The sequence below is a fragment of the Passer domesticus genome, chromosome 3 (genome assembly GCF_036417665.1).
Source record: "Passer domesticus isolate bPasDom1 chromosome 3, bPasDom1.hap1, whole genome shotgun sequence".
NCBI lineage: Eukaryota > Metazoa > Chordata > Aves > Passeriformes > Passeridae > Passer > Passer domesticus.
In genome coordinates, this window is record NC_087476.1 from 93,815,965 (window position 1) to 93,839,186 (window position 23,222).

General features: G+C 39.1%; 1 protein-coding gene and 1 long non-coding RNA gene across 11 annotated transcripts in view; one reads left to right on the forward strand and one right to left on the reverse strand.

Annotated features, from left to right (window-relative positions):
• Nucleotides 1–23,222, forward strand: part of PPM1B (protein phosphatase, Mg2+/Mn2+ dependent 1B) — a 61,314-nt gene that overhangs the window by 11,484 nt on the left and 26,608 nt on the right. For 5 of the 8 annotated variants that reach the window (XM_064414436.1, XM_064414434.1, XM_064414442.1 and 2 more), the window contains exon 2: nucleotides 14,097–14,241. The gene's annotated coding sequence lies outside the window, so the exon portion shown is untranslated. Of the gene's footprint in view, nucleotides 1–10,022; nucleotides 10,042–10,802; nucleotides 10,823–12,897; nucleotides 12,919–14,096; nucleotides 14,242–23,222 lie in introns of those variants that run through there. The other 3 variants (XM_064414439.1, XM_064414437.1, XM_064414438.1) reach the window with 3 other exon arrangements.
• Nucleotides 9,560–10,721, reverse strand: LOC135297169 (uncharacterized). Of its 3 annotated transcripts, none has more exons than XR_010359219.1 (3): nucleotides 10,641–10,721; nucleotides 10,036–10,097; nucleotides 9,560–9,952 (listed from the first exon to the last, which is right to left on the reverse strand). It is a non-coding gene; the product is annotated as an uncharacterized LOC135297169 (long non-coding RNA). The 3 variants fall into 3 exon arrangements; XR_010359217.1 differs by having other exon boundaries at nucleotides 9,560–9,949; nucleotides 10,559–10,701; XR_010359218.1 differs by having other exon boundaries at nucleotides 10,559–10,701.

Consider the following 23,222-nt stretch of genomic DNA (forward strand, 5'->3'; position numbering starts at 1 on the left):
CAGTGCTTTATGGATTTAAGGTGTCATGGAATTGGTAGACTTGTGTCACTGTTGCTGAAGAAGCAAAGATTCTTTTAAGGTCTTTGGATGACTGAGAAGATGAACTGCTTTGTTCAGAGAAGGAAAGTAAGAGTGAGCTGATATGACCCCAGATTAATTTTTACATTTAGAAGGAAAAAAGCAATAAAGCTTAGTAGGTCCAACTGCCAAAAGTAGTGTCTTCAAAACACTATCGACAGGAGACTTCATGTAGCTAGCATGTAATTCAGTTGAAGCTTAGCTTCTTCTATGTTGGTTTCTAGTCATTAAATCTTATGCTACCTTGGTGAGAATGCTGGGCACTGGATATATCCACTTCTTTGTCAGCCAGGCACCGCTGTTATGTTTTTGTGGCTGTTTAAAAACAATGGGTATAGCACCTTCTTGGAAGCTGAGTCACTTACTGTACGTAATGCAGCTTTGATTTTGTCTCCCATTATGGGAAGTTTGTACCCTCTATCCAAACAGATTTTTGCTGCATGCTGCCCAGTTTGTGAGTATCTGCTGTTCCTCTTTTTAAGGGTGAAAGGTCCTTAGAATAGTTTGTTTTTTCAGCCCTTTTCAGTGTTTATACAGTACAGAAAAGAGTTTTTGCTAGCCCTTTGCGCACACTCAGACATTTGTTTCTGGATCACACTCATAATCCTGACTTTCATTTAGGAAAAAGTTGAGTTATTAAGTATGTTTTAGAGTTACTAAGTATGTTGGTGTTGTTGTATTTCTGCAAATTTCTGCTTCTGACCATGTGCAGGATCCTCTTCCTTCTCATGTTGATACTTGGCTGTGTCTCATCTCGTGGTGAGAGTTGGGTAGTGTGCATATGTTGGGTACATATTGCTGAGATGAATTTTCTTCTAGTGTATCTTCTTGAATCAACTTGCTACATGAGGATGTGAGAGCAACTACTGGTACCAAGGCTGGGTTTGAAACTGCCTGTGACAGGGGGTGGGCTTACAGCAGTTATCAGCATAGCCTCACTTACTGTAAGACTGCACGCTGAGGTGTTTCAAATGAGGTTCTTGTGTAGTTACTGACATTGGTTCTTGATACTGGTGGTTTTAATTCCTGATGACCTATCTTGTGAATGCAAGTTCTGTATTTACTTGGAATGTTACTGCTTATGAAGATCATAGAGAAGTCACATAACTGTGACAGTGTTAGCAGTGTCACCAGTCATGTTGCAGTCCTAAAGTAAAAGAGCATGGAATTAAATGTTGACTTTAAAACATCTATTATAACTAAATTAAAAAGGTCCATCCCCTCTTTTGGATTTTCCCCAAATGCATAGCCTGCAACAGATGTTTATATGACTCCCTTCATAGTAGTCATTCCGGTTTAATTAAATACCAGCACTTGCTGACAAGAATATCTGTAGGTACATGAGAAAGCTGCAGAAACCAAAACTTTGCATAGCAAAGGTCACGGTAAGGAGTTTGTCAGACAGTTTCTGAGCAAGTCAAGCTGTTTTTCTGTGCTTTTTGTCACATTCGCAGATTTCCTTAGGGGTAAGACTGCCTCAGCTCATCCACTGTGGTGTTTGTCATCACTTAATGTGCGGTTAAGAGTATCTTACCCACTGCCTGTTTCAAGCCTAGGTTTTGATGAACTGCAGAGGGACTGAACTATTTTGGGTGAAACATGAGTAATGTCATCACTAGTAAAGAATAGAGTTTGCAGTTGTTTGTCAGGCACTGGCTGATTCTGTGTCCAGGAGTTTCTGTATTCGTTCCGTTTTGGAGGTCTCTTGCAATAAGGTTGGAAAGAAATTCAAGCTGTCTGAAAAGATGGAAGCAATCTGAATGCTAGAAATTCTTTACAATGTTCATAATGAAACATGTTTGAATTTTCTTGGTCATTTGCTGTCCTTTTCAACTTCTTTCTCTTCTCTCTGTCAGCCTTTCATTTCTGTATTAAATTTTACATACTGTGACAAAGACTAAGTTTTCTCTTTTCTAACCTCTGCTGTTTACTGTCTTGTAGCCAGATACCTTGAAAACTAGCCAGAAACTGATTTGTTTGATTTCTGTGTTTTACATGTTGAGACCTGGGTTGTTTTCTTGTGCATAAAAAAAAGAAAAGAAAAAGAAAAAAATACCAAAACTACAGAGTTCTTGTATCTAGGCTTTGGAACATTTGAATTCTGCAAATTGTTGAAGCATAGAGATGGTTGGTTCCTGTTCACTGTTTCAGGCATCCTTGCTATGTTATATAATAAGGAAAGCTTTCCATTTCACTTAATAAAAATGTTAAATACTGCTTTCTTTGGATAGCACTATCAATAAGTAGTTTATGTAAATCTATAGAAAAACATTTTTGAAAAAAGTGACTATTTTCAGTCTGCCTGACTTTACCAGGGGTCAGTTGTGCTTGACTGACCTGACTGCCTTCTGTCAATTTACTAGGTCTTTAGCTGAGGATAGAGCTTTAGAGATTTTTCTTTTTTATTTTATTTTGACTTGAGCAAGATGTTTAGGTGTCCCTCAGCATACTCCTATTTACAGTCTCAATGGGAGAATGACTGGACAAATGAAAACTGGTTGAGGAGTAATTTTAAAGGGTGGCTGGTCAATGGTTCATACTTTTTCTGAACAGCAGTTACAACTAAAGCTCCTCGGGTCTACTGGCTACTAAATAAGATAGTTTTAACATAATCCCTCTTGTTGACTGTTTTTGGTATTAAGCAGTAGTTAATTAGAATCTCCTTATTGAGTGGGCTTGGAATAAGTGACGTACATTCATTGAATAAACATTTAATCTAAGAAAGGAAAAATACTCTTTTATAATATCAAAAATGAAGTTTTAGAACATTATAGTTATCAATATGTCTTGTCTCTCACTTGTCTTTGATATTCTGAACCTTGAGGTAAAACAAAGGAATTTGTAGAGCATTTGAAGTTACTGGGAATGGAGGGGTAAGCAGGATGCTGGCTACTAAAACTAAATCTCATGTTTTCTGAGACTAGTTTCTTTTCTTTTCCCAAGCCTGGATGAAGAGGGAAGTGAACTGTCATTTTGGATGCTAGATGTGGACAATCTCCAGAACAGACAATGCTTGAGGCAGATTCTTGCTGCAGAAACAGTATTCTGGTCTGTGAAGGTGTGGTGGGTTTAATTGTGAGAGCGCTTCTCATGGCTTTGGGGGAAATGCAACTTTGTTTCTTTCTTGTAGCCAAGAGAGCTTAGGTGTGTTTCTGCTCCTGTTTTTAAAGAAAGCTGTAGTGGCCAGTAACAGACTTCTTTGTCATGGTTTTTGTGCTTTAAGATAAGTCAGAATCTCAGCTTTTAGTCTTTCTTTTCCTTTGCATGCAGGATGTGGATGTATTGCTGTGAACAGTTGCATTAGTATGCCAGACTTCTCCGTTCTCTCCGCACGTAGACAGGCATACATGCACGTGATTGTAGGCAGGTTCTCCTTGTGTGTGGTTTACATATTCCTGGTGTGCAGATGGATTTGCTTACATGACATCTGTAAAGGTGGTAGGTATTGAAAGTGGGAATTTTTTTGGGAAGTAATGGCCATAAAATGGTTATCTTAGATCACATCGTGCTTTCATCTTTAACAAGTGAAAAGCAATCACTTGATGTTTGGCAGCATTGCCATAGACAAATAGGTACTTCTTGTCTATCTTGGCCTCTTCCAGTGATTCACAGAGTTTATTAGTTTCAGTTCAGCTGTGACTAATAAGTGTTTGAGTTAGAGATTTTATTGAATATTGTGGTGAACTAGGAGAGAAGTTGGTCAATTCTTCCATCTTGCTACTTTCAGGCTCACAGGCTCTTTTGCTTTATTCACCCCAATATACAAGGAAAAGTCTCTAAAGTGAATCTTAATCAGAAAGAGAAAGATCTGGAAGAAATTTTATTTTTGTACTGTGTTGAAGGTAGGATTTTCAAAATTGTCCATGATCAAATGACACAAAATGTGAGTACTGAGACTTGGCAAAATGGTACTGAGTTCTTGTCTTGCATATTATACTATTCCTGCAGAATGCTACTGCTCTTTATTAACTGTTAAATACTTCTTCATATTTCTGTTGAAATGCACAAATGATCAGAGGTATATAAGCTATCTGTGGCTGTGTTCCTTAGCTAAAATAGTCAAGTAGGTTGCTACTTGTAGCTAATGATTGTTGCACTCTGCCTTTTCAGTACTATAGGTGTTAATAATTGTAAAACTGATACACTAAGCTGCATGATATAGAATATTGTACTAAATTGGTCGTGTCTCAGTAACTGTTGTGTTTGCTTTGTGGTCCCGTGCTGAGCTTATTATTGTAATTCTCTGTGAATGCAGAGAGTGAACACACTTTTGAGTAATATTTCGGTCACTTTCAAAATATCAGGAAATAGGGCAGGTTTGCTGCATTTTGGAGGAAATGGTAGATACATATATTTTAAGAAAACCATAGCTTCAAGCACCTGCACTATTGTCACCTTTCTGTGAGATAAGAGCACAGTCAAGTAGTAAGAGCCATTAGCACTGTTCAGCAGTGATGCCATTGCCTTCAGTTTACATGCATAGTTTAACAAAATGTTAATTATGTTTTTTGTTTCATTCCCACACCACTGCCAAGGAAAAGTGGAGTATATATATATAAGCATATATATATGGGGCTGTGAAGCTGATTAGAGGGCTGGAGCACCTCTCCTGTGTGGAAAAGCTGATAGAGTTGAGGTTGTTCAGGCTGAGGAAGAGAAGGCTCTGTTGCGACCTTAGAGCAACTTTCCAGTACCTAAAGGGTGCCTACAAGAAAACTGGAGTGGGACTTTTGACAAGGGTGTGCTTTAATGGGACAGGGGATAATGGCTTAAAATTGCAAGAGGGTAGATTTAGATTGAATGTTAGGAAGAAATTGTTACTGTGAGGGTCGTGAGGCACTGGAATCAGTCACCCAGAGAAATTGTGCATGTCCTGTTGCTTGCAGTGTCCAAGGCCAGGTTGGATGGAGCTTTGAGCAGCCTGGTCCAGTAAGAGGTGTCCCTGCTTGTGGCAGGTGGGTTGGGACACAGTGACCTTTTATGTCATTTCCAACCCAAACCACTCTTTGAAGATTTGAGAAGCACATAGCTATTGCTTTACAGAGCAGGTACTTGCATAGAAGAGAGAATACAAGGCTGTGGTCTCCAGTCATAGAAGTGATGTTGGAGGCACTCAGAAGGACGTGGGAGATGTTTTGGGGATTAATGTATAAGTAGCACAACATATAGGCAGCTGGTTGCCTAATGCCAGCTCTTCAGTTTCAGAGGCGTGGAAACTTACTGAAATTTGCACTTGTTGTCAGATCAGCATTCTTCTATTCACATACCTATTTCTGATTTTTTGTGGTTGGGGGGGGTCTGCTTTTTATGTAGTAGTTTTACTGAATTATTTCTGTAATCCCCAGGCTAATTGTCTGCTTTTCTTTTAAACTGCTAGATTCATCTGATTCTTTCACTTCTCATTCTGCAAATGCCAGAATATTTAAGAGTATTCCTTTGTGTGCCATGATTATTTTATGGATTCCTAGTTTGATCCAAATAGTTTGTTACACTAGTATAGAATACATGCAGGTTAAGCTTTATGGTAGTAAAGTGGTACGGCTGTTATGTGAGCTTTGGAATATAGAAATAATTTTAAAATATCTTGACAAGTTGTCATATATATGGGATGCCAGAATATTGTGTTTGCCCCCTTGCTACAATTAATGTGGTTTTTTTAGGTGTGTCTTTGTTTCCTTCACTCTTCAGTCCAGCAAGGGCATATCTTGCAACCAGCAGTGTACAGGAGCAGTAGTAACCTTTGGTGGAGCTGGAGATGGTGTCTTAATCTGTGTTATCCAAATTGGCTTGCAACTGATGTCTGAAACGATGAGTAGCATAAAGTGAATGTTGAATTATTAACATGCTAACTTTCCTGGAATCATTTTGGCTGTCATGTCTGTCGTTATGGCACTGACTGCCTGTCATGCCCTTAAGCACCTTCTGTGATAATTGATTTCTTGAAAATTGGCATGATCTACTTGTATGTTAGTTTAAACATTCTTACTGACAGAATTCCCCTTTGAATTTTTGCAGGTATAGTTCAACATGTATTGTGATACTGGTATAGTGGCAAAATTAAAACAGTTTTTACTCCATAAAGATATCTGAAACTTCAGCATTAAAATATATATTGCAAATTAAGATTTTAAACTATTGATTAAAAGTGAGTCCAAGTGACTTATTGTGGAACTGAAGTTGCAGAATGAATTGGACAAAACTTTGATTTTTTCAAGCTTACAAGTTGCCAAGTGGCTGCTTCTTGCCAAGTACTTTTGTGTAGATGACAAGTGAAACAGTTCAGATAGCCTCAATGTAGACACCTGAAAAAGATTCCATGTGTCCAGGCAATGGTACTGGAGCCTGCTGCCAGAAAAAAAGGTAATGGAAATTTGCTTCACTCTGCAGTTCCTAGAAATAGTAATTCTTTTAACTAGACTTCTTCAAAAGTTCCTCTATCCTGATGGAGGAGTAGGGCATTCTGTAAAAGGAGAGTAGTATGTTTTCTGAAATAGTCTGGACAAGTCATTTGTGTTCTGAAACATGACTTTCCATACCATATTATGGATTGAATATCATTTGACTACAGGTATATTGATTCTATTACAGATGGGACTAATAATTATATGTTGTGTAGGATCAGCAGCTTCTCTTCCACATTGGTTATAACTGCCTTAAAAATGCTTTGAGATATACCTTATCTGAAATGAATCAAATCAGGCTGATTTAGGATAAATCAGGTGATAAATCTGTTAGCAATAAGGAAATCACTTTCTCAACAAATGGACCCTCTTAAAAATTTTTAATTGCCTTTACATTTCTACATGCTGATTCTGTTAATAGTAATACAATGTTGTTATTGAAGTAACTTTGCTGGTAGTTAGAAGAAGCTTCTTAATCTGGAAGAGACAAAGGGAAAGAATGTTCTAAAACTGTAATTGAGATATAATAATAACTATGTGTTTTAACAGTTCCTATTTGGAGCCTTCAGTTCCTGTATTACTTAAATTACTTCTTTTGAAAGACTGTTTGTGTAGGCTGTGAGTTGACATAACAGATGCCTGAATTCTCTCTTTCCAAGCTGCATGCTTTGCAGTAAACATTAAACTGCCTATAGCATTGTAACTCTTAATATTTGGCAGCTCATACTACTGGTTTTCTTATGTTACCAATTTAAACTTGCTGGTGATTTTATTGTGGTGTTGAATGACCTTTTTTGCATTTAATTTAACTCCTGATGTATATAAATTTAGCAAGTGGTAACATGGCTAAAAAAAGCTACAACTAGATCCAAGTGTCTAGTGTGGCAGAGAATTTATGCCTTCCGTAACTGTCTGCACATCAGTAGTGGCCAAGTTGGTGTTTGGGTTTTTTTTTTAAATGTGTTGTGATGGCTCAGTTTTAAACTGAAGCATTTGTACTGAAGACTTACATTAGAAGTTGAAGAGGAGCCTTATTCAAGAGAGGGGAAGTCCTTCCTGCGGTCATTGGTATCATATATAAAGCAATAAAACGCCATTCTTATTATCCCTTTTAAATTTGATACATCTTGATTTCTGTAATTGTCAAACATGCCAGAATTAGTGAATTCTTGCTGTATTTTTTGCACCTGGTCCTAACTAAAGTACTGTTATTTTGTTACTTTTTGGTTTTCACCCCACTTTATGGAGTGTAAATTCCTTCTAAAGTTTGGATATACTCGTTGTTGCACTTCAGGTTGTGTTATATTTGTAAGATAGGGAAAAACGTGATTAGTTGGCATGCATGTATTGTAATGGCTTCTTTCCCCAACAGACAAAATGTGATGCTGTTGTGCCTTTGAGAATCCTTTGTGGGACATTAGTCCTAAATACAGGTTCTGTGCAGAAAGGCATGTATAAACCAGGTTTAAGGTTTTTTGGTGGGGTTTTTTTATGTGTATGGTTGGGATTTTTTTGGGGTTTTTTTTGTTTGCTTGTTTTTTAGTGTCAGAAATGGCAGAAATTCAAGATATGGTATTGAAGATAAAAAATTCCTAATTGGCTTCAATGATAGTAGCAAGACTTGATTCAAAAGCTGACCTGTTCTAAATGCATTGGTAGCCAGTAGGAGCTAAGGTCAAGTTCTCTACCCAGATAAACACTAATTTTTGAGGACTCTGGCTTAAAAATCAGTGAATACTGGTCACAGACGAATTTTTCAAGGTAGCCATCTGTAGATAATCTGTTCTTTCTTCTTCTGAACATTTCATATTAGACACTCAGAAGAATATTAGAAAGCTATCAGATTTGGCCTGTAACCTACAGCTAAAGCATCTTTAAATTTTGTAGCTCAGTCATGTTTGCTGTCTTAGTAATGAAATTATACAATTATGTCAGTTTTATTAACTCTGTATCCTACAGTAGAATGAGGTTTGTAACAATGGACTTTATTATCTAAAAGCATGTACTTGCTACAAAAGTAACTGATCTGTACTGTGTTGCTTTCTCTGATTTTGCTGACAATTTTTCTGTAGGAGTTTTTTTATGGTCTTATGCTTAAGATGCCTTCTTTGAACGGCTTAACTAGAAAGGGCTTAGGTTTTTGTATTGCATAATCAACAGAGGGTTTTTATTTTCAAGATTTCTTTTGAGCTTGAATAATACTATAATTTACTAATACTTTTCTAAGCAAAGGAGTGACAGACTCTGAATGCTCATTAATAGTGATATGGTAGAATGGACGAGACTGTCAAGTGAGGTGTGGTTTAAAAATTAATATTATTATTAATAAATTGTAATATTATTAGGTGACAGGTGTGGTGGATTCTTTCTCAGAACATCTGATCAGTGCTAGGCTGGTTTTGTGGACATTTACAAAATCTATGTAATCTATCAGTAGTGGCTCAAACATCAGTTTGAAGTCCAGATGTTAACAAAGACAACAAATGGACAGATATTTTCAAACTGACACATTTGGTTCTGCTGCCCATGTATTCTAGCTAGTTATATGGTATTAAATTTGCCTCCTGTAGAAACAGTGTAAGAATGTGCTCAAAAGGTAGGCAGTAATAGTAAATGTGATCTTAGGTTGCCCATGCATATCACTTCAGGGCGCCTGAGCTGGAATTTTGAGTCCCCATCAGGAAGATGAATGATTGTAGACTGCCCTTTGCATCAAGGAAAACCACAAACCCATACAAAATACAAAAACACCTATCTCAATCTTTGACTCCTTGATTGTTGTGGAAGGTGTAATATGTATCTAGAAGTTTACTTGCACTACAGCTATTATGTAAGGTAAGATAAAAGCTGGTTAGAAATGTTTGCAAGCTTTTCTCTAGAAAGTCCTGGCAGCCCCAATAAACTTGTTTGTTCAGAGTAAAAGTCCTCTGTTTACAATGCTTTGCTATTTCAGTTGAGGAGGGTTTTTTTGGAGAAAATGAATATATACATGGTATATATTTTAACTGTTGAAAGTAATTCCTTCTCTGTAGTTCATCTAAGGATGAAATAACTGAAAATGAAAGAGTTTTGTACTTGGGTGTTTTTATTGAAGGGTGTTAGATGGCTGTGCTCTTCAGCCTCCTCTCTTCCTAAAGCTGGCTGTTTGCAAAGCTGCCCAGCATAACTGATGGAGAGATGATTCCACATTTCTCTGCTTAACTTGTGCTGAGCATAACTCTGATCTGTTACAGAAGAATAGAGAAGTAAGTGCTTGCCAGGGATCTCCCGGTAGGCAAATGCAGATTGCATATGCACATTCTGAATTCCAGCAAGGCTGGCTTTTAGTCTTCCTTCATCTCCTGCTTGTATAATTCAACAAAGTTTGATTTCCTCATCAGCCGGATGAGCAGTCTCTGCTTCAGGCATTCACTTGTACCAGCGTAGCTGTCTGTATGTCTGCTCACCACAGAGCATGGAACAGGAATGGGCTGCTGAGAGCAAATATCACTTAAGCTACCACTGCTGCCAAGATACCCACACAGCCATAATGTGAATTTACTGATCTAAAGCTTACCTGAAGGTGAGTCACAGAGAATCTAGGAATTACAGAAGTGCAAATATGTACTAAAGACAGGTCTGCAGGAAGAAAGTTCAGAATATCTTTTGTAAGATATATCAAAAAGCAGCTTTCTGATGTTTATGTCCATCATTTGTGAGGTGATGTTTAAAAGTATGGACCTAATTAGAATGCTAAGCCCATGGTATTAACAGGCTTTTAGGTGAGTGGGAGATACTGGTCTAACAGCATACTCCTGTTGGAAATTCATAATTTAATAGTTTAAATTACTAATTAGCTACAGAACTTGTAACTGCAGACTTCAACTTGCTTAACTCAACTTTGACTGGAACTCCATGCAAATTTATTTCAAGGCGTTTAGCTTTTCAGGAAGTTCTGGATTTTACTTCTAAAACATAGTGGAAGGATACTTTGCAGATTTTTCAAAACCATAATATTAGATGAACTGCTTCAAAAAGAATAAGGCACCTAAATTGCTTCATACAATTCTTAGTTTTGAACTTTAGGTAGTTCTCCTTACTTTAACTGATTAATATGAATCTTTTTAGTGCAGCTTCCATGTTTGAAAAAGCGGGAAAAGAATTCACCAAACACTCCCACACCTGCAAGTCCACAATTCAAGACTTTGTTCAGTCTTGGTTGATTCACAGTAGAATCACAAATCAAGACTTTGTTCAGTCTTGGTTCTGTATGGAATGTAGAACCACTTAGCAGATATAGAGAGAATCTTTTGTTACAATGGATGAACAACTCTCTCTGTAGGATGGAAGTTGCATTGTATCAAGTAAGCAAGCAGAAAATAACTCCTTGTTTAGTTTTGGCTTTGTCATATAGGTACAATAAGGAAGAGTTACTGCATGAATTTGCAGCACTAGTGCCTTCCCCTGTGCTGTCACTTTCCCCAGAAAGTCACATATCCCAGTGAATGCCTCTTTCAAGAAAGGGATATTGCCTTAAGGTTACTGTATGTTAGACACACACCCTTGGTAGGTTGCAGTTTACTAGCTAACCTGTGGCATACACTGCTGCTCTTTTTTTCTCCCTCCTTCTGTATCTTACTTCTGCAAAATCTTCCAGTGTGTGGGGTCTAGCTTATTGGGAGACAATATTGGCAGTGGTGGTGTTGTGCTGTCACAGGGTGGATCAGGGCACATCAGATTATAGCTCTTTCTGTAGATGCTCAGTCAATGAGTTGATTTGTTTGTTTGCTTATTTTAAAGCAGCTGTGATTTGGTTATCAATGAAAGGTCAGAGTCCAGGTCTGGCTGGTTGTGAGGCAGAATAAACACAGTGTTTTTCTCGTACTTCTCAGGCCAGAGTTTGGAAACTTGCAAAGGACTCAATGTTGTAGTGGCTTTGTTTGTTTCAAACATTGCGATTCAGCTTGAGGAACATTCATGCTTTGGGACCAGCATTATTAATATGTATTTAATCATCAGAAAAACCAACATTTAGTACCTACAGTCTGTAAAGTATCATTATAGAGTTCTTCAGATTTCTCTGGACTGCGTAATTTTTTTTCTTAATTAGCTTATTTTCGAATAGTGAGTTTATAGCAGTGAATTACTTATGATGCCTTTGTCTGTTTGGTCTTACATTCTGAAGAAAATATTGTAAACATGGTCAAATTCCAATGCTTTATTAGCCCAGGAATATTTAAGTTTTTCTCAATTAAAAGCTATCCTAGGGTAGGGTGCTGGTGTCTTAGTAGCAAAATAATTTACTGAATTAACTTAGTCCTACTAAAATATTACACATTTACGTAGTACGAAGCCTTAAGTAGCCCAAATAAAATGCTTAATACATCTTAATAATCTTGTTAAGGCTTTAATAGGAAGCATTCAGCTTTATTCTTGAGATGTAATTTACGATGAGCAATCTGGACAAGACATTTACATTTATGAATTGTAAGCATTTTTGACACTCAAATTGTTAGAAGCTGGATATGATGGTTTGTTATCCCAAAGCTGTATCATGAATCTAAATGTCTTTTCATACTGAGAGGAAACAACCCATGCAACTTATTTGGAGAGGTAAGAGTCACTACTGTGCAAAAGAAGTAGAGGTAGTGTCACTTAGTTGTGCCGTATTCAGTGGTGGAGGCTATATCATAAGGTGCTTTTGTGTTTTGGGACACTCAATTCTTTGCGTCTGAGAAGTGAGATAATGTACATAGAATTTGTATAAATTCAATCATATTCTCAGGTAAAATGCTCTTAGCCCAAAATATCTATTTTTGAATCTGCTCTGCTGTAAGCAGCCTTCTGGCTAAAAGTCATCCTGGTGTAAAGAATGCTGTCATATCTTAGAGTAGAATCTGGGAGAGCTGAAGGCTCTTGTTTCTGAAAAGCAGAACGCTCATCTTCCAGGGCTGCTTTTGCGAGTTTGCCACTTTTAAAGGCCACTGGCCACGGAAGCACTGAGGCTCCTGAGCACTTTGTGCAAGCACCTTGTAACATTCCTGGCTGGGGGAGGTGTTCTGAAGGTGGGAGACAGTGCATGGAGGGAGCTGTGTCCTGGCCATGTGTTTTGTCTGCACCCTAAAACCTTGTTTGTTGAAGAGGAGCTGTTTTAAACAACTTCGTGAATTTGCACCTTGTGTGTTTCATTTTACTCTCTGAAGTTCCTTGATGTGGAACCAACTTTTTTACTGAAGCTTTTTTACCTTTGGGGAGGGCTTTTGCCTTTTAGTTCAATACAGTGATTTAGGATGCTTTTTCAGAGTTCGTTAATGATCTAGTGGATGCTGCTTAAGGTGTAATTACACAATACTTGGAACAAATATGAATTGGCAGCAGCTCCCAGTTCTGCATTTCTGTTGCTGGCACTTGTCTGATCTGGCATTTCCTAAGCTGGTTTGGAGACCTCAAGTGACAGGAGGTAATTGACTTTTTCTGGATTAGTTTGGTTCCTTGAACATTCCATCTCATTGTGGTGTGTAAGAAGAGAGAATGCTGGGGAAAACTCAGGGCTTGCAACAGTGTAGAGCTATGGGCATGGAACTTACTGAACTCCTGCAATTCTTCAAAAGGTGGTAAAGTAGTCCTTTTGAGCAATTTTGTGCCTATGACACTTCTTAGTAGATGAAAAGCATTACTGAGTGTTTGGAAGAGGTGAGCCATAATGAAATGTTGTCGTAGCTCCATTCCTCCTTCAGTGGGCTTAAAGTCAAGGTCAGCAGTAAGTCTCCTTTATCACTCAGCTCATCCAGAGTTCTGCTATCAGTTTAAAATCTTCACTGTCACAATAGAACTTCTGTTTCCCTCCTGTCCCAGAGAAAGCTGGCTGTTATCCAGAATTTTTCCTACGATAGTTCCTTCTACCAGTGTATTCTTAAGACAAGTTCTGTAAGATGCAGTGGTTTATAAAATTGAATATGTAGTCCCTGATTCAAGAAGGATTTTGGGTGTTTGCATCCTGTTCAAAACAATGGTTAGATGCTGTTGCTCATCCACATATCTGAATTGTTGGTCATTCACTACTTGTACATTTTAAGGTGAATTTCTAGTTAATTTTATAGAAACTATTTTAAAAGAAATGTAATGATTTGTATTACAGAGGATCTGAAATACTTTTGCAGTTGAAGCTTATTGCTTTTGTTTTAAACTCTTGTACATTTTTACATCTAAGGAAGCAGAATAAAGAGCTCACAAATTACACATGGTGGGTTTAAATCTTGTCAAACACTCAAGGAGTGTACCGTGTCATCTGAGTAGGTGAATAAAATTAAGGCAGCACAGTGATGCTAGCAGGCGTGCAAAAGCTATTCCTTCTGTTACTGAATTTAGGGACTTGAATGGCAGGTAATAGGCTGATGACTTTTTAAGTGCTTGTCAGTGTTGGTGAGGAAAATAGAGAAAAATATTAATCTGATTCTTTGTTAGCATAAATCTTGAATCTGGTGTTTAGAGAGTTTACTGAAAGGTCTTTGCGCATCCAGGCACAGCTTTAGTTCAAACCCTTCTTTTTAGGAAAAAGTTGTATTCATGAAAAAATTAATGTACAAATCTGTTGTATGCCATCTGGAGTAGCTAACTACTTCCTTTGTTTCTTTCTAGGAAATACCAAAATAAAGCAGATGTTGTGTCCTGTACTGTTATCTCAAGGTTTTGCAAGTCATTCTGTTACATGCTTCTTGGCAGCAGGAATGTAAACTAATTCTTTCAGCACTGAACTAGCACCTTGACAAGGTTAAAATTACAGGTAAGAACGAATTTGCCACTTGGAAATTTATGGGAATACGTGATTCCTTTGTTTTTAATTTGCAATTTGTAAATGACCATGAATTTAATGGAAATTTCTGAATAGATTGGGTAAAATGATGTTTTTTCTTCTTTAAATATATTTAAATTTTGCTTACTGTTATTTTTTAATAGGGAGGAAATACAATTTCAAGTACAGCTTCTTTCTGGTACAATACAAAGAACTGTTAATAAGTGGGGGACAGGGAAATGTAATTTTTCACTGCGTAAAATGTCTGCTGACAAGATTTTGGAGAAATTTTGTTCTCACACTGAAAACTGTACAGTGTCAGTAAAAGTCATGAAGTGTTTTGCCCACTATGTGTTGAGATCAGTTTACTGTCTGCATGTTGCTTTTTTCCCTACAATGTCTGTATTTCCTTAAATGCACTAACAACAATGGTGCTGCTTAAATTACCTTTTTAATCAGTTACAGAAACTTCTACATTTCCCTTACGAGGTTCCCTGTAGCTTCAGTTTTTGAACCACCTTTTCAAGGGTAAAGGTTGATGTCTTTTTCCAGGTCAATGAAAATGTTTTGGCTGCTGGTTTTCTGTCATTAACTTTATCTGATGATGACTGAGAACTCCTGTCACACTCTGTCACCTTCTTCTGAACTTGTGTATAGGGAACTAAGAGTCAATGTTATTTGAATCATTTTGAAAAAAAAAGGATAAATATAGTGCTGTAAGACCATAGTAATGGAAAAAAATCCCATATCACCACAAATACCTGTGATGGAGATTGCGTATTTTGGGTTGTATGTTTCTGAAAGGTTTAGTTCTGTTTTTAAACTGGGATTATTTGTTTTGAAGACTGTCTTTAAAATGGGTTTATTGCATGCGTCTGTCTTCAGAATTGTGATCAAATGAAGTTTTTTGAGTCTTGATTACACATTTTAGTGTCTTTGACAGGAAGAGTTGCTTGCTTCTTTTCAGTAGTGGCAGGCAGGACTATGGACTGTTGCTCTGAAGCAGTCCTATCTGTCTTACTCTGAAGTTCAGTAATGGGTAGGTTGTAAATCAGCTACAGGTTTGTGCCAAGAAGGTGTTGTTGGTTTTTCTGCTGCTGAAATGAAAGAAGGGTTCCAATGTGGTTTGTTTTGAGGGTTTTTGTTAGTGCTGTGCTGGTTAAATGTTTGTACTTATTTTGCAGTGATGTAACATGTTGAAAAAAGGCACAACCTTTTATACTGTGCAAGTCACACTTTATTTGAATGGACCTTTAGCACTCGTCCAGCCCAACCCTTGTGTCTGGCTTCCTCAGATTTTTGTGTGAATCAAGAAACCAGCCCTCAATTATGTAAATAAAGGTGCACTGCCTTACTGTAGTTTTGCAGACCTGCTGCACAACACTTATTCTGGTGTTTCAGACCTGTTGAGGAATAATTCACAGATTATATGAGTGATTCATTGCTGCCCTGCTCTCACAAAAGTGTGTCTGAAACTTTTTACAAACAGACTTTGCAAAAGGTAAGAAAAGTTGTCTTAAATGCCTAAATTTAGAGCAGGGGAGAGCTCACTCCCAGTGACATAATGTGTCATGCTAATGACACATTTACACAAGTAAAATTCTTCAGTTTTAATATCAGTAGTGTAGTGGATACATTTTGGTTCTTTTTCTTCAAAATCTGAGGTGCTGTTTCTATAGTAAAAACCTGACTGTTGTTTGTTAGATTGGTGGTTAAAAGGAGCAAATTCAATTTAACTCTAAATACTTGGTCCTTTATTGAATTTAGAGAACCAAACCAGCAGTTCTGCATAGAAATAATCAAAAACTTTATATGTGAAAGATCACTTTTATGCTAAGTTAAAGCTTTGTAGTATCCAAGTACCACCTGTGCATCTGTTTTGAACAGCCCAGTAAAGAAATGAGAACGTGCTAAATGGCTACAGGAAATATGAGCAGGTACGACCAAGGAATTTCACCAAATATCATGGGTCTTGTCATAGGATGGTCAGTAGGGATAGGCAGCAGTACAGTGTAGACTTCCACATGCTATAATAAAGGCACACTGAGTTGCAGGGCTTGGGTTAAGGACAAAATGTGATTTCAAGGATAAGCCTGGCCAGGTAATACCTGAATTAAGCAGATAGGCCTATTTCACTGAAGTGCCAGTGCACCAAATTTCTAGTCCAAGAAAATGGTACAAGAACATGAATGCTGATTTAGGCTGAGCTAGCTTTACTTCTGAAGACTTTAGCTTCCATCCTGTCCTGGGGCAGGTGCTGGCAGCAGTAGTCTGCTTTGCCCTGTCTGGACCCAGCCTTCTTGTGTTTGCTGAATCAGCCTGGGTATTTGCCTATTGTTATGTATTACTTTCTCTGTACCTCAGATAAACTATTTGCAGGTAACAGACAGGATTGAATTTCCCAGTCTTTGAAGTGTTTGGAGGAAGTCTTGGTGAAGAAAAGGTGAATATGTTACCTGAAAACCTAAGATGAGTGACATTAAGACATTGAGAAGAATAGTCACTTTCTTACTGAGAATGGCACTGTATACTTCTTCAGTTAAGTCCCTAGCTGTGGTGCTAATCTGAGCTAAGGGCTGCTGATATTCAGAAGTCACACTGGCAAACACAGAATTCTGTGTAGCTAAGAAAAGCACTGCATGTGTTTTTTAAGTTTTCATTTGGGCACAGAACTGTGTGAAATTGACTTCAGCAACTTGAATAAGAAGGAACCTGCGTGGTAAAGGTTCTGTGACTAAAAAGTATGTCAACTTGGGCACTGATGACCTTGTACTAAGTACAGTAATTGGAAAGCTGGATGCAGAGTCCGCTCTCAAGGTTTCTGTGAAGTTCATCTTGAATATCTGAGGTATGATTTCTAACCTTGTAGCTGTTGAGATGCATTCCAGAAAAATAAGAAGCCTCAGCATAAAGTATGCTATTTGCCATTGGGAGACAGATGGTTGCCACACAGGCTGAGCTGGAAAATCTGTAGTTAAGTAGCATCATCCATATTTTTAGTAAAGTGCAGAAAACAAACTATAAAATTCATCTCTGAAAGGACCACAGGTATGTTTTTCTCTTGTTAACATAGCTAAAAAGGTTTTAGCCTTTAGCCTAGCTCCTGGTGCTCCTTTCCATTACTTTGACTTTTGTGTTGAAGGTTATAGCCCCCTTGGATCTGCTGTCTAAGCTGCTGGCTTCCAAACCCACTGCAGTCAAAGTCACAAAGTTTTTCATAATACTAAAGCTAACTTTGCACTTCTTCACTGAAACAGTTCAAAGAGTAAGGGCAAAAACCTCTCAGCCAGCAGTTCTGAAAGAAAAGAAATAGCTGGCACAACGTGGTGGCGAGCAGCTGAGGCAGAGCAGAAGCATTCATGTTTTCAGGTACTGCTACTGGCATTGAAAATAGGTGTAAATATACAGCATTAAATTATGCCTGTGATTGTTTTGTACCTCCAGACCAATTTGAAATAGCTGAAGTTCTTTCTGAAATCTTAACCTCCTTTGTAACTTGCTGGTTTAAAAGTAGTGTGGTGGGGGAATGTTGTGTTTTGTTTATCTTTGTTATTTGTTCTTTTCCCCAACTATTGTAACAATGTTGTGCTGAAATCAATTTAAAAATTACAGCTGTAGCTCCTAGGCATGTATGCTACCTAGGAGTAGCGATGGCTTGCAACATTTTTTTTTAATTCCTGGTTTAGAAGTCTCTTTGGCTTCTTTCACAACATCCTGGCAGGAAAAGTTTTGGTGGGAACTCTGTATTGGTATTTTATGCTGATACTTACTTTCTTTCTGCCAGTATCTTTGGTCAGGTGACATCCTTCCTAAAGCCAACACCCATGGCCACAGGTTACCTAAAACCAAACCCAAATCCTCCAAATAAAACCTCAAAATGGTAATAACTGTTCTTCTATGTTGTTCATTTTTTGAGTGAAAATAAAATATTTAGGTTTTATTCTTAGGTTGCAATAATTTGTTTGACTCTGCCGGTATTTGTGCCTACATAGTTAGAGTAGCTGTTACAGCCAGTCTCCAGTAACTATTGGCCTAATGTAAATGGATGTAGTGCCAGTATTTTTAAGGTCAGTGAGTAAGAAGTGAGACCAAGTTTTCTGGGATCAAAATGAAAACTATTTGCAGTGTGTGTAGACAGATGTACTGTGTAAAGTCTATATGTGCACATACACTAGAGCGAGACTACAGGATGGATGCAGAGGAGCTTTCTACGAAGATTAAACTTTGATTTTTTAAATTTTTTTTTTACTTAAACCAGAGAAGTTATTTCTTCCTGCACTTTCCATAAGTTTTGAAATTGTTTGTCATGGATACTTATGATTATTTATTTGTCATTTACATCTTTAATATCCAGTGCAGCATTTTTTCTTTTGAAATGTCATTCTTTTTTTATAGTGGAGCACATGTGCCTTGTAACAGGAAACTCTGGCACTGTTTCTTTTCCGCAGCCCTGACTTATTAGAAATGACTAGCCTAGTTGAGTGCATCCTTCTGAGGAAGAGATATTTTACAGTACACTTTCATGACCTAAGCCCAAAAGATTTATGTTGGACCATTCTCATATTATGAAAAGATATAGTATTGCCTTTGGGACTGTTAGCCATTAAAGTGGTATTAGTTTAGTTCTGATGTTTTTTATGAAACTGACATGTGATGTGAAAATTATTTTATAGTATCTATAAAAACTTTGATTATGGCTTTTAGACTTCTGTAATGTAATTATGTGTTTGTTGCTGTCATGGTTTAACCCTAGCCAGCAACTAAGCACTGCACAGCTGCTTGTTCATGTCACCTCCTCCCTCCCCAGTGGCATGGGAAAGAGAATCATAAAAATCAGAAAAGTCATGGGTTGAGACACAGGCTTTTTAATGGGACAGGGAAGGAAGAAAAAGAAGTACAATATGCAAAACGAGTGATTCACAATGCACTCACTTGCTTACCACTTGCCAACCAATGTAAGCAGTAGCCACTGGCCAGTTTTCTCCCCAGTTTATACATTGAGAGTGATGTCATAGATTTTGGAGTATCTCTGGCCAGTTTGGGCCAGCTGTCATGGCTACATCTCCTTCCAGCTACTTGTGCCACTCTGGCCTTCTCCGTTGGCAGGACACGAGAAGCAAGAGAGTCCTTGACTTAGTATAAACACTGCATAACACACTGATATTTTTAGTTGTTGCTATCAACTTTATTCTCATACTGTATCCAAACCACAACTCTATACCAGCTATGAGGAAGACAGTTAAATAACTCTGTCCCACCTGAAAGCAGGGCTATATCCATTTGCATCCTACCAAGGTGCTTCACTTTCCAATACACCCAAGTAATCACTATCACCTTTCCTGTATTTTGATATATACACAGAGATACCGTTCCCATACTACATGAGCCATCCTTTCAAAATGTTTGTTGAGGTTTGGTCCATGACTTTTCGCCTTGTATGTTGTACTAGTCCTTCAGGGCAGGAGAGCATGTGTGTAGCATTGGATTGTTTTGCTGAAGCCAGCGCTGGTTCCATCACTGCTATGCATGTCTGGTTCTGTCATCAAAATTCCATTCTTCATTAAGCTGGGTAATGCTATTACAATACCCTTGATATGGCATTTAACAACCATGGAAGTGATGATCTACAGTATTGTATAGCAGACAACATAATATTCAGATCATTTGCTGTTCTTCCCCAGAATCAAATCCCCTTGAGGTACACATCGGACTTCCCCATCCTTCTGTGTTACCCAGCAAGTGCACCCAGTTCCTTGAGCAAATGCAATCCTGTGGATGGTCGCTGGATCTCCTGTTCAGATTCTTTACCTTTCTTTATTCTATGGCAAAACCAATTGTCAGAAGGATTTGAACTACTTTTCCCTCTCTCAAAAACTTCTGTTGTTGTATTGCCTCACACAATATTGCCATCAGTGTTTTAAGTGTTCTAGAGCTTTGCTTTGTTTCAGTACTTTTTTTATCAGTCCATGGCTAATAGTAGGTCTGTGCTTCCACCCCTGGAGTAGTCGATTCCAGGTGTACTGGATGGGCCTGCGCTCCAGGCTTGAGCAAACTGCACTAGCAGTATCAATTGTGGCATATTGCTTGGCTGCCTCTGACTCCAGTTCGTATTGAAGTTCCAGCAGGTCTGGCTGGACTTGGAGGTGGCATGGCTTTGTTCAGGCCATGACAGTGTGCTGTTAGTCTGCACTGGCCATATGGGACTGTTAGAGAGTGAGTGATTCCTGCTGATCACTCCTTGGCTCTCCATATGACAAATCAACTTATGGATGGTGTCAGGATGTCTCGGTTGGTGTGATTCTGCGGCCAGTGGACCATTGTGATGGCACCTGTTGTTCTTTGACCCACACCAGAAGCATCCTGCAGGAGATGGGGCAAGGTAGGCAGCTGTTTAATTTCTACTCTCTCCAAGGCAGCTGTACCCAAGGCTTAGCAGTACCTTTTTGAGTCCTTGGAAGCACCCCCTCATGAGGCAGTATAGGCAAAGGATGCACTGGAGTCTCAGGCCCAGTCACAGTGGAGTGCTTTTGCCACTCATTCCCAGTCAGGCTCACATTTGCCGTCAACAGAGTTAGCTGTTGGGATTGCCCTGGCACTCCAGAAACACAAATAGTGCCTGCCCCTGTGCAGCAGTGTTTGCTAGAACCTTTGACTCTGTGGGTCTGCTGTGCAAGGTGTCCAATCCACACAGTCCACCAAATCCAGCTGTTTCTTTCCTCCACCTGGCTGGAGGCAGGGTCCCTCTAGTCCTGGCTGCAGTATTCAGTTCTGGGCCCCTCAGTTTGGGAAGAACGTTGAGACACTTGAGCACGTCCAGAAGAGGGCAACAAGGCTGGTGAGGGGCTTGGAATACGAGCCCTGTGAGGAACGACTGAGGGAGCTGGGGATGTTTAGCCTGGAGAAAAGGAGACTCAGAGGTGACAGTATCACTCTACAACTTCCTGAAGGGTATTGTAGTCAGGTGGGGGTTGGTCTCTTTCACCAGGCAGCAACTCAGAATGAGAGGACACAGCCTTAAGCTGCATCAAGTGAAATACAGGTTGGATATTAGGGAAAAGTTTTTTACAGAAAGGGTGATCAAGTTCTGGAGTGTCTGCCCGGGGAGGTGGTAGAATCATCATCCCTGGATGTGTTTAAAAAAAGACTGGATGTGGCACTCGGTGCCATGGTCTAGTTGAGGTGTTAGGTCTGGGTTAAGCTCAGTGATCTTGGGTCTCTTCCAACCCAGTGATTTGGTGTGATTCTGTGTGTTCACTATTTATTCACTTCTTGTAGATGTGAATCAGAATCCCTTGAAGATCAGGAGTAAGAGTAGCCCCTCCACTCTGTCTGGGGAACTGCTCACTAGAGACTGGAGCAGCAGTGTCCTGCAATAAGACTCTCTTGTGATTTTCTTTGCTATTTTCCTGCTCATGCTTGTAGGGTCAAGGTAGATTTTTCCATCCCACTTCCTCATGTCCTCTCTGAGGTCATACAGGGTGGCCTGTGATGTTTATGCTTACTTCTAATAGTTGGGACACTGGTCCATACAAGTGGGGAATAGGATATATAAGCCTTCCTTGTTCACAGCCAAGATACAGGCCTGTAGTGAGGAAGAGGCATTTTGTTTGTATTATGGGAGTTGGCCAATTTGTCCGCTATTTGTCCCTCTCAATCTTTCCAGATCATTATTGCCAATGAGTTGGTGTATGACAATGGTTGATATTCTACCATATGGGTCATGTACACTTGTCTTCATCTGGGTTTTTGGGTAACTGCTTGTTGTTATCCACATCATCATAAATCCACATCATCATAAATCTCCTCTAGCACGGCTAATTGCCTCAGGTACTGGATGCCTCTATCCATGACAGTCCACTTGCCTGGGTGGCCTAACCTGTTCCTTGAAGGAATACCTTTCCTTCATACCTGGAGTCACTTTCAGAGGCTGAGGGCTTGTGCCCCTTTCCAGTTCCTTGGTTAATGCCCTCTGTAGAATGGGGTGCCAGCTGTTTGGATCCTCTAATTCCACGTTGCTGGGCCTGTTATTCCAGCATTGGAGCAACCAGGTGATGCCCTTGCCTGGATGATTGTTGCAATCTTTTTGCATATGTCACAGCTCACTCAAGGATAGGGATCAGATGATTAACTATATCTTTTGTATGTCTTTTAACTATATTTGTTCTGCCTCTTCTCCCACCTCTCCTCATTAAAGCTTCATCCCTCACTAAATGAGCTCACCTTTGCATATCTCTCTGCTTATGTGTAGCAGGGGCTGATAGAGGCACAAGTTGGTGCTTTGGTTCAACCACAGTGCCTGTCACTGGGGTTGGAGTAGTCCCTGTGCCCATCATTTTCCCATCACATCCAGAGGCCTTTTTTTCCCTCAAGGGTACTGGACAGTCCTGAGCATGGCTCAGTAGGCCTGGGCCAGGCTGCAGCATGTTGCCATGGGTTTTGCCTCTCTGGGATTTCCTGGCTGGCAGCATAGTTTCTCCCAATATTTAGCTAGTCTTTCCAGATTTTGCACTTGTTCAGGGCTGGAGGTGCCCACTGTCCTAGGCACTTGCCCAAACTATCCCCCACACCCTGCCACTTATCACTATCCAGCCTCAGGGCAGATCCCTGTGGGTGGCATTCTGAAATAATTGTTGATCGTAAAACAAGACCTTGAACACAATCAGAAGACACAGCAATAGGAGTGCTGGTTTGAACATCCCAAGGATATTAAAAATTCCCAAGTGCTGTTTTCATTGGCCTAGAGGAGAAAGGAAAGAGGAAGGGAGATAGATATCAGTCTCCCTCATGGATTGGGTCTCTGAGAAGAGGTAAAAGTTGTAATTATTATAGTTTCCTATAGATGGCTCCCAAAGTATGGAGATGTGGGCAGTGCTGAGTACAAATAGCAGATCAGTTTCACAAGCGGCAGTTCTGTCATGTTATGAGAGTTACAGAGTACAACAACATAACCTTAGCCTGGTTCCCATGGGTGA